Source organism: Panthera onca, chromosome D4 (assembly GCF_046562875.1).
Source record: "Panthera onca isolate mPanOnc1 chromosome D4, mPanOnc1 haplotype 2, whole genome shotgun sequence".
In the NCBI taxonomy this organism is placed as follows: Eukaryota; Metazoa; Chordata; class Mammalia; order Carnivora; family Felidae; genus Panthera; species Panthera onca.
The window spans coordinates 2,903,152-2,917,610 of NC_138351.1; the positions used below are offsets into that span (position 1 = coordinate 2,903,152).

Genomic DNA, 14,459 nt, shown 5'->3' on the forward strand with positions numbered 1-14,459 from the left:
TCATTTGTTTATCTTTTTTAGAGAAATTCTATTCAAGTTGTTTGCCCATTGTTGAATCAGTTTTGTTTTCTATCAAGTTTTAGGAAATTTCTACATATTCTGGATAGTGATACCTTATCAGATGCATGATTTACATGTTTTCTCCCATTCTATATGTTGTGTTTTTATTTTGTGGATAGTGCCTCTTGATGTCAAAATGTTTAAATTTTCTTAGTGCCCCAAGTTCGTCTATTTTTTGTTGTTCCCTATGCCTTTGGTTATCCTATCCAAAAAATCACTGCCAAAGCCAGTGTCATGAAGCTTTAGTCATATGTTTTCTTCTAAGAGCTTTATTATTTTAGGTCTTACATTTGAGCTCTTTATCCATTTTGAGTTAATTTTAGTATATTGTGTTAGGTAAGAGTCCAGCTTCATTATTTTGCATGTGAATATCCAGTTTTGTTGAAAAGGCTGTCCTTTCTCCATTGAATAGTCTGGGCACTCTTGTCAAAAATCATTTGACTTCATATGCAAGGGTTTACTTCTGGGCTCTATATTTGATTCCATTGGTCCATATTGTGGTTTCTTTATGCCAATACCACACTGTTTTGACTCCTGTAGCTTTGTAGTAGATTTTGAAATCAGGAAGTGTGAGTTTTGTTCTTGAGATTGTTTTGGCTATTCAGGGTCTCTTGAGATTCCATATGAATTTTAGGATAGGTTTTCCTATTTCAGAAAAGATATCATTGATACTTTGGTAGGTATTGCATTGAATCTGTAGATTACTTTGGGTAATACTGACATTTTAACAACACTTAATCTTCTAATCCATGAGCATGGGATGTGTTTCTATTTATATCTTCTTAATTTCTTTCAGCAACATCTTGGAATTTTCATTAGCTTTCATTGTCTCCTTGATTAAGTCAATCCCTAAGTATTCTTTTCTAGTGCTATTGTAAATGCACTTGTTTTTGTAATTTCCTTTTCAGATTGTTCATTTTTGCATGTAGAAATGCAACTGGTTTTTGTGTGTTGACTCTATATCCTGATACATTGCTGAATTCATTTATTCTAACGATTTTTGTGGTATCTTTCTTTAAGGTTTTCTACATATAATATGTTCTCTGCAAACAGAGATAATTTTATTTCTTTTTATTGCCTGATTTCTCTGGCAAGGACTTCCAGTGCCATGTTGAATAGAAGTTGTGAAAAGCATCTTTGCGTTGTTTCCTATCTTAAAAGTTTTCAGTCTCTCACATTTGAGGATTATGTTTGCTTTGGGTTTTTCCTTTATGGCTTTTATTATGTAGAGATAATTTCCTTCTATTCCTATCTTGTTAAGTGTTTATATCATGAAAAAGTGTTGAATTTGGTAAAATGTGTTTCCTGCATCAATTCAGATGATCATGTTGGTTTCTTCATTTTGTTAATGTGGTGTGTTGATTGAATTTTCTATGTTGAACCATCCTTGCATTACAGGAATAAATCCCACTTAGTCATGCTGTATAATCCTTTCAATACCCTGTTGAATTCTGTTTGCTATTATGTTGAGATTATTAAGTGTTTATGAAAGATATTAGTCTCAATTTTCTTCTGGTGGCTTTTCTGGCTTTGGTATCAGGGTTATGTTGACCTCACAGAATGAGTTAGGAAGTATTCCCTCCTCTTCAATTATTTGGAAAAGTTTGAGAAGGATTGATTATTCTTTAAATGTCTAGTGAAATTCACAATTGAAGCCATCAGGTCCAGGGTTTCCTTTATTGGGTATTTTTTTTATTAGTAATTAAATATCCTTACTAGTTATAGATCTATTCAGATTGTTTCTTCATGATTTTGTTTTGATATGTCTTGTGTTTCTAAGAATTTGTGCATTTCACATGACTTATCCAAATTTTTTGTGTACAATTGTTCCTTTTATTCTCTTACAATCCTTTTTATTTCTGTAAGGTCGGTATTATTGTCCCCACTTTCATTTCTGAATATTATTTCTGATTATTTGAGTGTTCTCTTTTTTTCTTAGTCCACCTAGCTAAATGTTTGTCAATTTTGTTGATTTTTTCAAAGAACTAGTTTTCAGTTTCATTATTTTTTTATTCTCTATTTCATTTATCTCTTTTCTTTATCATTTCCTTCCTTCTGATAGCTTGGGTTTAGTTTGTTCTTTTTTTTTGATGTTTGTTTATGTACTTAGGAGGGTAGAGAGTGAGGGAGAGAGAGAATCCCAAGCAGGCTGTGCTCTGTGAGCACAGAGTCCAACGTGGGGCTTGAATTCATGAACCGTGAGATCATGACTTTAGCCAAAACCAAGAGTCAGATGCTTAATCGACTGAGCCATCTTGGCACCCCTCTTTTCTTTTTCTAGTTCCTTAAGTTGTAAATTTAGGTTGTTGGTTTGAGATCTCTTTTGTTTTTTAATGTGTTCATAGTTAGAGATTTACCCCTTAAGCACTGTTTTCATTGTATGCCGTAAGTTTTGGTGTGTTGTATCTTCATTTTCATTCACAGCTAAGTATTATCTAATTTCTCTTGTGATTTCTTCTTTATCCACTGGTTGTTGAAAACTGTTTAATTTACACAATTTTGTGAAGTTTTCATTTTTTATGTTACTGATTTCTGTCTTCTTCCCACTGTGGTTAGAGTAGATACATTGTATGATGTCTATTTCTTTAAATCTCAAGACTTAGTTTTGTTCCTAACATAGGGCCTATCCTAGAATATGCCCCGTGAACACTTGAGGAAAAATGTGTATGCATTTGTTGTTGGGTAGAGTGTTCTGTATATGTTAGATTCAGTTGGTTTATTATGTTGTTTAAGTCTTCTGATTCCTTATGTTCCATCTGGTGGTTTCATGCATTATTGTCAGAGGGATGTTGATGTCTCCAACTATTATTGTAGGACTATTTCTCCCTTCAGTTCTGTCAGTTTTTGCTTCATATACTCTGATGGTCTCTTATTAGGTGCATAGATGTTTACAATTGTTTTATTTTGCTGTGTTGAACTGTTTATTAATGTATTATGTTCTTCACTATCTCTTGTAACTGTGTATTTAAACTCTATTTTGTCTGAGAAATAACAAGTGCTGGTAAGGATGCGGAGAAGAGAGAACCCTTATGCACTGTTAGTAGGATTGTAAATTGGTGAAGCCACTGTGGAAAGCAGTACGGAGGTGGCACACTCCCACTCTCACCACCACTCAGCTGCTGGCAGTTGGCATGGGGATAATGTGAACATGTCTTGTAACTCACCTACAGGAAAGTTGCAAGGATCCCACCTGGGAAACGTGATCATACTTTGTAAACATTTAAAAGTGGCAAGAGAGAAATCTTATAAAATAATACAGCAGGCCTAACTATCATAAAAATATAGGCCTGTACATCCATGAGACCCAAGCAAGGTTCATTAGATCAGCTAGACTTTATGAAGTGGAATGTGCATTTCTAACTGCAGCCCCCTAAATATCACTTAAAATTTCACAGATTTGTATATCTGGCCTACATTTTTGTTTGGGTCTTAGATACCTGATAATACAAATATCAAGGCAATAAAAAAATTAGTTTTCTTGTTTCATGTTCTGTAGAATAATTATAAGTGTTCTGAAAATTATACAGATTTAAAACTTGAAGACAATTTTGGACAAAGAAAATAATCAGTTTTGGTTTTTCCTCTTATCTGCCAATTGAGTAGTTTTAGAGAATAGAGAATTGTAACATTGTATGAATAGCCTCAGCATAAACAGAATGCCATTTTAATGTAAAAATCCTCTCTCATAACTGATGGACCAGAGAGCCTTTCAGATCCAAGAGGTCTTAGGACTTCTGGCAGAGCTATGCCTTGGGTGCCTTAATTATCTCAGTCACTCCTGAGACTGACAGTGCAGTGATGCCCTGCCGTATCATTCATGTATTCAAGTCCAAACCCCAGAGTGACCCAGCTGAGCATAGGCATGTGGTAGGTTTTTCCAACATTCATTTTTATTTTTATAAACAAAATCTTTTAGAATGACTTATAACTTTAGGTGTGTAGGATTTTTCTTTTGTTTTTCTTTCATTTTTACCTGTCTGTCCCCAATTGTCCCCCCCACCCCCGCTTTTTCTTTCTTTGGGTGTTCACCTATTAGCTCCTGAGTGGCCCCTGCTCTGAGTGCTAACCACCCTTTCTCAGGCATTGCAGTCAGCATCAGGTGGGCTGGGGTCAGCATCCAGGAGAACAGTGATGGCAGCATCCTGATTTTGCAACAGTGCTTTTGAGGGGCTTTTGAGCAGACTCATAGTATGCTAATGGGCTCTGGCATTTAGGAGTGCCCAGACACATTGACCAGGAGATTTGTGATCTTAAGTCAGCTGAGAAACGTCCTCAGGTATCTTGAGGGGATGAGAATGAAGTGCTCCTTCCCCTTGACAGAGATTCTGTCCTGGGAAGATTCTACTCAGGCTTTTATGAACTTTTCCAACCAGCTTCTTCTGAGTTCTCTGCACTGTTCAGTTTTAGCAAGAGTCCTGCTAAGTCAGTTCAGCTGGAGTCCCCACCCTTGGTATCTGGTTAGATTCCTCATCCTCCACCATCCCCCAGGTGGTGTCTGATCACCCTGGCCTGCCTCCAGCAAGAATCGTGTGAGGTCTGTTTAGCCCTGGTCAAGGACAGGCTGGGATCATACACACACTTCTGATGTTCCTTCTTACCAGACCTTATGGCGACTTCTGAAACTTTGTATGAACTCCCCCCATTCTCCAAAAGCTGGACTTTGACCTCTATCATAGCAGCTTTGACTGACAGAGGGCTTGGTGGTCAGGCTGCAGGGACTGTGGAATGTGGGATGAGTAGGGGTAGGGTGAGCACAAGCAGACACAGAAGGGTTTAGTGGTCAGAAGAGATGCAGGACCATGCACAGGCCAGAGAGGCACTGGGACATGCTGGGGATACAGTACCCATTCACTGTTGGCGGTAGTAAAACCTGTATAGTTTAGGTCCTGCTTAATGAACACACATTACAAGGGAGATATTACTGGGTTTGAGGAGCCTGTGAGGACTACAGAAAATGCCAGCTCGACACAAGTGACAGCACACAGTTGTTAAAGCATTAGCCATCCTCTCCCTTTAACTTGCACGGAACAGCTTCTAAAGCACACGTTCGCTCTGTAAGCACTTTCACGCCTCTCTTCTAGTCCAAGACAGTCCTGCAGGAATGCATGTCCTAGGATGGCCTGCATCCTCCACCCTCAGTGGAGTGGAGGGGGTGGCTTCCAGTGAAGGAATGATGCTGCTGTCTGCCCATGTGTTACATGGGTGCACGCGTGTTTCTGTGCATGCACACCTGAGGGATTGAGGGGTGGAAGAGTGCAGTATGTCTGTTTGGTTGTGACTGCATGAAGGCACAAGGGACTCTGTATAAATGCTTGTCTCCAGCATGTCACAGACCTAAGGACATGCACGTTTCATCACCTGTAAGTCTGGACCTGTGTTGTCCAGTACGATAACCACAAGTCACATGGGGCTATTTGAATTTAAGTTTAATTAAAATTAAAATTTAAAATTTAGTTCCTCGGTCACACCAGCCACATTTCAAAGTGTTCAATCCATATATGGTAGTGGCTGCTGTATTGGACAGCACAGATATAGAACATTTTCATTATTACAGAAACTTCTACAGGACAGCCCTGCCCTAGACTGTGTGTTTGTGCACCCATGTGTTTTTACGTGTCCTAGTTCATGAATGTATGCATTGGTTCATGTGCTGCTTGCATCTGTGTACCCAGAAGTGCCTTCTTGAGTTCACATCTCTGTGTATGCTGCTGGCTCTGCAGATGGGATAATGGCTGCAGGGAGTCACGTAGGGTTAGAGGTCCATTTTGGACAGAGTTCAACTCTCTGAGCTTCAGTTTCCTCATATGTAAAATAGCAACAGTAATCCTTTCCTGATGCTGGGTTGTTGTAAATGATGCTGTGCTGATCATTATCATCCTTATTTCAGATAGAGAAGACATCTTAGAGATATATTCCAAAATACAATGTGAGTGATTGCTGTGTATGACACCCTTATAGTGATTTTTCCTGAACATCTCTAGTGGCAAATATGTTATTAATGGTCACCTCCAGATGCTGGGAGAGTTGCTCATTATCCTGAGCTGTAATCGTCCATCTCTACCAGCTAACACTAGTTTTCCTGTCAGCATACATGCAGTTTTTATGATACTCCTTGAGTTATTGGAAAGCAGTGTCTTGTCCAAATCTTCTCCACCAAAAGATCACTTCTACGCTTCTTGCCAATCTGATAATCTCTTGTGGTATGTCATGTTTGTAAAGATCCCTTTGCTCCTTGCTTCCAAAAGTGTGGGCCCATCTGACTCCCTTAAAGTGTGGTCTGATTGGGCTATCAGTATTTGTACTCATTAGTAGTTAGTTGATAATACAAACAAGTTTTGCTAAACCTTTTGATGATTTCCAAAGGCTACAGTTGAAAGTTGAAAATTAGTAAAGTTCTCTTGTTAGAATAAAAACATGCTTTCCTGTTAATTAGAAGCATTCCACATTGCTCAGTTTTCCTGCCCATTATTAAAGAGGACTAGAACAAATATACATGTATCTGCTCTTAATGAGGCTAAAAGGAATAAAGTAATATCATCAAAGATTTTGTTTATAGCAGCTCTATCAACAATAGCCAAATTATGGAAATAGCCCAAATGTCCATCAACTGATGAATGGATAAAGAAGATGTGGTTTATATATACAATGGAATACTACTTGGCGCTGAAAAAAGAATGAAATCTTATAATTTGCAACAACGTGGATGGAACTGGAGGATATTATGCTAAGTGAAATAAGTCAGAGAAATACAGATACCATATGACTTCACTCATGTGGAATCTAAGAAACTTAAAGGGAGGGTGGGTTAAATGGACAATGGCATTAAGGAGGGCACTTTTCGGGTTGAGCATTGGGTGTCATATGTGAGAGATAAATCCTGGGTTCTACTCCTGATGCCAGGTATGCTGTATGTTAGCTAACTTTAAAATAAATTAATAAAGTCCTAGCTAAAATCTAAAAACAGAGCCATAAAACCTGTTATCTGTCCTTTCCAGAAGGAATTTTGAGTTCAGGAATAAATGGAGCCCAAACCATGTTGGGGAGAGTTACAAAGTCTTTAAGTCATCTTTGAAGACCAGAGTTTCTAATGGTCCACTCTTCACAAGAATTCATACTGATTTATAGAACTGTAGATTAATCTGATTCATAGAACTATGAATTTGTACTGATTCATAGAACCATGAATCCACATGGACTCCTAGAACCATGTCCTACTGATATCTTCAATTCCATTCCAGCAGCAGAGTACGTTATAGCCTTCCTCCTTTGCTTTGTTTGTAGTTTCTTTTTTTAATGTTTGTTTGTTTGTTTGTTTATTTTGACAGTGCAAGCACATGTGTGGGGAGAGGCAGAGAGAGAGAGCAGGAGAGAGAGAGAGAGAGAGAGAGAGAGAGAGAGAGAGAGAGAATCCCAAGCAGGCTCTGCACTGTTAGCACAGAGCCCAACGCAGGGTTCGATCTCATGAACAGCGAGATCATGACCTGAGCTGAAATGGAGAGTCAGACACTTAACTGACAAAAGATATACCCAAGTGCTCCTCTCTCTGTTCCTTCAACCCTGTTTCCATTTCCTCGTCTTAACCCCTTGTCCCTTCCCAGCTCTATCATCTCATTCGTTTTTAGTTTGTATTTTCTTTAGGGTTTTTTTTTTGCACATGTGATAGATAACATGTATATTTTCTTGTTTCCTGTTCCTTCTTGTATGAAAAGTAGATACTTCATGAGGAAGTTTTTGCCTTTTAAGTCTAATCCAATACCTAGACAAATGAGAGAATCTAAACATTTAGCACCTTCGGGGGAACACATAAGGAATGAAGCTTCTAAAACTAATCTGAATTATGGACTCTACTTTCTATTTTTCTCTATCTGTAAACATTCTTGTCCTGCATATGGGTGCCCAAAGGCACTTACCATTCAACCTACGTGTAACCACAAAACAGCAGTAGCCATCCTGATGCCACTCTGGTGTGTTGAAACACTCATCTCTGTTTCTAAACTAAGAGTGTATGTAAACTTAGAAACTTCCTCTGATAGGGAGACACAAAAGTTCAGGTTAAGCAGATGGATCTCTGATGCCACTCATCCCCAAGATTCTGTGACTCTTGTTCCCATGGTGTCATGGTTCTAATATTCCAAACTGTAGGAGACTCATTTTACTGAGACATTTACAGGAAGCCTCACTCTCCTGTCTTGACCTTCCTCTGCCAAAGTTTCACAATGGGTGGAATGGGCTACCCAGTAAAGAAGAGCACCTTGAAAATAGGAGATCCCATGTACCTGAGGAAGGCCCTTGTGAACAACCTTGGAGAGGAGAAGAGGACTAGACTCCACATTCAGAAACTCCAAAAGGCTTTAAATATCCGGTTCAGGGAGATTGATAAAGAAAAAGCAGCCCTAAGGAAGTTTTTGGGAAAGCTTCACAAGACAACTGGCTATTTTCCTTGACTGCCCTTCTGGTGACCAGTGCCACTATAGGTGAAGAGCTTATGGAAAAGCTCAATACAAAACACATCTGTGTCCCATGTTATCTCTGTGTGACCCAAGAAAGCAGTACAAGGAACCACTGAGACAAGGTGGAGAAAAAAGACTATACAGTGGAAGATCCAAGTGGAATGTCTATAAGGGAGTCAACAGATATCACCTACAAAAATGAGAATAAGGTCTTCTTGTTTCTAGATGATCCTACAATTCCCATAACTTTACAACTGGAAGTGGTAACATGCAGTGCATATGCTATTTCCATTCAAACTTCCCTTGAGACAAGAATAAAGCTTAGCTATTGTAGAGATCTTTCTTATATTGATCGTGGAATGCATCATATATTTGCCTTTTGTTCTTTTCTCATTGATACAACTGTTAATTATTTTCCTGTAGTTTAATAGCATGAATAAAAGTTGAGGCAAAAATTAGGAAAAGCATAAAATCTTGAATCTATAAAAGAACTTGATTCAAATTTCTTTGCCATGTATTGTGTGATTCTGGACTTAGAAACTCCTTTCTCTCATTCAAGATGGAAATAACACCTCCATTAAAAGATTGCTTTAAGGGTTAAATAAGATACTGTATATACAGGGCATATTGCAGACACCCTCAACATAGTAATAGCTAGTATTGTAATTGATTCTGTTTTAATTATTCTTGTGTAATAGAGCTCTGGTTTTATTCCTAGTTCTTTTACTAACATCCTAGGTTTCTAGGCAAGTCTGTTTCCATCCTCAGGCCTTAGGTTTTGCAAGGTTGTAATGTGAGAACTGGACTGGACCATCTCCAAAGCCTCTTCCACCTGTCAGCTACTTAACACAGCACTACTTCAGAAGGTGTCTACAGCACAGAGAAAGGATCCAGCAATCAGAATGCATACCTAGGTGACTTTAGAGGCTTGGATACATTTTCTGTTCATCCATGACTTACCAATCACATGTTTTAAATTTTTTTTCAATGTTTATCTTTTTTTTTTTTTTAGAGAGACAGAGACAGAGACAGAGCATGAGCAGAGGAGGGACAGAGAGAGACGGAGACACAGAATCCAAAGCAGGCTCCAGGCGCCAAGCTGTCAGCACAGAGCCTGATGCAGGGCTCGAACTCATGAACTGTAGATCATGACCTGAGCTGAAGTTGGACTCTTAACCAACTGAGCCACCCAGGTGCCCCTCACACGTTTAAAGGTAAATGTTATTCAAGTATGTATATTCTTAGCAGCCTCTTGTGATGTATTTTCTGGGTGACTGCAGAGCAAATGCAACCTACTTCTTGAAAGCCTTTGGGATTGAGTTGCATGTCTTTATTATCTGTTTAGCCTCTGCAGTCAAACAGACATGGATTCTGCCAGATATTGCTATTTGATACTAGGTAAATTAGCTAACACTTGAATACCCTCTGTGTACCTTAAGTTGTCTCGGTTTTCAGCTGTACAATGGGAATAACCATACTTCAGTTGGAAGATAGTTGTGATGTCTTCCTGTGATACTGTATATATAGATAGATGTTAGCACAACGTCTAACGCATCGTAGGCTTTCAGTACATGGAATTTCTAGGAATAGGCAACAACTGGAGCTTCTGAGCTAAGAAATGGCATTATGGACTGTATCATTACTCTTGAAGCTCAGATAAGATGACCTGCTTAGCTAGATCACAGGCACACGCAACAGAAATGTGTATATGTGTATTCAAAAAAGATGAGAAAGATCTAAAGGTAGAATGTAGTGAGTTTGAGGATTCCAAGGCTGATCAAGGAAAAGACATGACCACAGACAGCAGTAGCACACAGTAAGCTTTATTAGGGTGGTGCTTTCATAGGTTACATGAGGGGCAGAGTCCCTCACAGAAAACCTTCCAGAGGCCGTGGCTCAGGACTACCGCCCAGAAGGGGGAACAAGGCAAAGGAACTCCTGGGAAAGAGGGGTATTGGACGGAGGCTTAGGTGTCTAGGCAGTGTTCTTCAGCAACAGGATGGGAAGTGCATTGGTTTGCTTGGGCTGCTGTAGCAAGGTGCCACAAATTAAATGGCTTACACACAAATTTATTCTCATTTCTGGAGGCTGGAGATCTGGGGTCAAGGTATCGGCAGTGAAAGTTTTTCTGGAGGTCTCTCCTTGGCTTGCAGGTGACTATCTTCTAGGGAGTCCTCACAGGGTCGTCCACGTGTGTGTCTGTGTCCTGATCTCCTCTTCTTATAAGGACACAGGTCGGATTAGGGCCCACCCTGATGACTTTATTTTACTTTAATTAGTTCTTAAGGATCCTATCTGCTAATAAAATCCCATTCTGTGGTACTGGGGGTTAAGATGACAGCATATGAATTTGGGTACATTCGTATGTTCTGAAGAGCAGCCGCATAGTAGGGTCTTTCATGGCCCCAAGGTTTGCTTTATCTGTAGCTAGCAGATGTTAGGTGCGGTTTCACAAGGTATGCAAAGCAGGTGGGCTCTAAATGGGCTTATTTGGACTATATTTAAAGCATAAATGTAAAAATTTGAGTTTGATAATAGTATGTTATGAACTGGAGGTCTCAGCCTGCTGTGAAGAAATAAACAGCATAGGAGCCAATATATGGGGCGTCTTTGGTTCACTTAACACTCCATCTGTTGGCTCCGTGTTCGTTTTACAATTGAAATTGTGTGTTATTTTATAATGCCCAAGTTTGGAGCCAGTGACAAAGCATTCTAAGGACCCCCTATCCTACAAAAGCAAGATTTCAAAGCCCATTTACAGCCAGCTGCAGGGAAAGCCCAGAGAATAGATCAGAAATGAAGAGTTTGACTTGTTTGATCTGTTTAGTCAGTAGAGTGACATTCTGGTCCCATTGATACATGTCCCTGGCTATCTGTAAAGCTTGATGAATATTACCAACCCACATACAGCAAGATGTGTGAGCAAGTGCACGATCCCACCCCTCTTTAATAGCTTGTAAGAAATCTAAGTCTTTGCAGTTGTGTAACACTATGGTCCTAAAGTACATGGACATTCAGCCAAGAGTTCCTGTCCCTGGGCCATTTAGTTTCTGTGGATAATTCCTTGGACACAGCTGTTTGTTTCTTTTACCTGTTGTGAGGTACCCTGCACGCCTGGTGTCCTCAGAATTGGTGCCCAGAATTGGTGATTCTAGAGTGGTTAGCACCAGGGGACTGGTGGGAGAACTCATTTGTGGCATTGGAGAATTTTGGCTGGCATGGTTTGTAAACACAAGTACTTGGGGTTCCCTTGCTGAGTAAAAATCTAATGGGATTTTAAGCCATATCCAAGTACAGAAAGTACTTTGCAGTGTTGGATGGGGGAAAGCTTATGATGGGGAGGCTGTTTGACTCTTTTAGGTCCACCAGACTCCCTCTGCTCCCTGTATGCTATATGTTCCTGAGAGGGGTGAGTTTGTGTGGCTCAGTGAGATTCCAAGTGGTGTGAATAGGAGCATATAATTATGGTCTAATGGTCATGGATGTTAACTTCACACTCAGCACCCGGGTCAACTAAATGGGTTTTGTGCTTAGCCCACCATTGCCCACACATTTCTGTGGCTAGCCTCACGCAGATTCATTGGATTTCAATGCTCTCGTTGAGGGGAGTAGGTTCACGTTGATGAGTGAAGTTTAAAGGAGACTTTGGCAATGGGAGAGCTATTATTCTTATGTGCACCAAAATCAAGTTGTCAGAATGAAGTCCAGCATGCGAGTAGGTCTGTTTAGGTATATATTGCTGTGGCTAAGGCTGTACACAGGTTTGGTTTGGTGAGCGGTTGTATATTCCTTTTCGCTCAGATTATTATGCCTTAGGGATTGAGCTTCCCCCTGATTGTCAGTAGTAAGGAGCATCAGTGTGCTTCCATGAGTGTGGAATGAGTTTCACAGGTGCTCTTGGTGGTTTTAAAAAAGGTTACTTTAGCTGTGTACCAAATTAGAGCCTCATCATGGGGTACTCACACATGGGATCCTCACAGGTGGGCCAAGTTATTTCAAAAATAGACATCAGTTGTATACACATTCATCCCATTTTTGCCCATTTATGAGAATGTTGCTGTGTTTCACTGTAGGACCACATGCTCCACTTGTCTCTATCTAGGGCAGATGTTTGTACAGCTTTTGTAGCTTCAGGGGTGGTACCTTGGGAAGTGGTGGTGTGATCACACCAAGAAATTTCCTCCCAGCTTATCTTCCTTGCTGTTTTTTCATTATTGTTTCTATCTTCTGTAAGGTGGGATATGTACGGTTTTTATAATTGAGATATAATTGACATGTAATATTAGCTTTAGGTAAACAGCATAATGATTTAATATATGTATATATTGTAAAATGATTACCAAAATAAGTTTAGTTAACATCCATCATCTCACAGGTACGATTTTATTCTTTTTTCTTGAGATGAGAATTTTTAAGATCTACTTTCTTAGTAACTTTCAAATGTACACTATTGTTACCTGTAGTCACCATGCCACACGTTACGTTCCCAGAACTTATTTATCTTATAACTGGAAGTTTGTGCCTTAAAAAAATAATTCTAACATAGTTAACATACAGTGTTATATTAGTTTCAGGTGTACAATACAGTGGTTCAACAATTCCATGTGTTACTCAGTGCTCATTAAGATATGTGTACTCTTTTTTTTTAATTTTTTTTTTTAACGTTTATTTATTTTTGAGACAGAGAGAGACAGAGCATGAACGGGGGAGGGTCAGAGAGAGAGGGAGACACAGAATCTGAAACAGGCTCCAGGCTCTGAGCTGTCAGCACAGAGCCCGACGCGGGGCTCGAACTCACGGACCGCGAGATCATGACCTGAGCCGAAGTCGGACGCTTAACCGACTGAGCCACCCAGGCGCCCCAAGATATGTGTACTCTTAATCCCCCTTCACCTAACTCACCCATCCCTCCACCCACCTCCCCTATAGTAACTATCTGTTCTCTATAGTTAAGAGTCTGTTCCATGTTGTCACAAATACCTGAACTTTCTTCTTTTTATGGGTGCATAATATTCCATTATGTGTATATGTATGCATGTATCTATATATATCTGACAACATAGTTATCCATTTATATAACAATGCATCCTTAGGTTGTTTCCATATCTTGACTGTTGTAAATAGTGCTGTAATGAACGTGGTAGTGCTTATATCTATTTGAGATAGTGAGTTCATTTCCTTCAGATAAATAACAAGAAATGGGATTGCTGAATTATATGGTAGTTATATTTCTAATTTTTTGAGCAATCTCCATACTGTTTTCCATAGTGACTGCACCAATGTACATTCCTATCAAGAGGATGCAAGCATACCCTTTGCCACCACTTACTTAGTCTTCCTGGTAATAGCCATTCTAACTGCTGTGAGGTGATGTCTCATTATAGTTTTGATCTACAATTCCTGCTGATTAATAATGTTGAGCTTCTTTTCATGTATCTGTTGGCCATCTGTATGTCTTCTTTGGAAACATGTCTATTCAGATCCTCTGCCCATTTTTCCATTGGATTGTTTGGTTTTGCTATTGAGTTATATGAGTTTTTATAAACTTTGGATGTTAGCCCCTCATCAGATATATGATTTGCAAATATCTTCTCTCATTCTGTAGTTGCCTTTTCATCTTCTTGATGATTTCCTTTACTGTTCATAAGCTTTTTAGTTTTATGCAGTTCCATTTGGTTATTTTTGCTTTTGTTGTCTTTGTTTTTGGTTCAAATCCAAAAAAGCATCACAAAGATTGATGTCAGGGAGCTTACACCCTATGTTTTCTTGTAGGACTTTTTAGGATTTCAGGTCTTATATTCATATCTTTAATCCATTTTAAGTTAATTTTTGTGTATGGAATAGTTATCCGGTTTTCCCAAAACCATTTATTGAAGAGAGTGTCCTTTCCCTGTTGAATATTCTTGGTTCTCTTGTCATAAATTAATTGACAATATGTGCATGAGTTTA

General features: G+C 39.2%; 1 long non-coding RNA gene across 1 annotated transcript in view; it reads left to right on the forward strand.

Moving 5' to 3' along the window:
* The first annotated feature begins 9,051 nt into the window (after nt 1-9,051).
* Nucleotides 9,052-14,459, forward strand: part of LOC132663738 (uncharacterized) — a 33,354-nt gene continuing 27,946 nt past the window's right edge. Inside the window, exon 1 of the long non-coding RNA XR_009603255.3 lies at nt 9,052-9,724. This is a non-coding gene — a long non-coding RNA (uncharacterized LOC132663738). The remainder of the gene's footprint in view (nt 9,725-14,459) is intronic.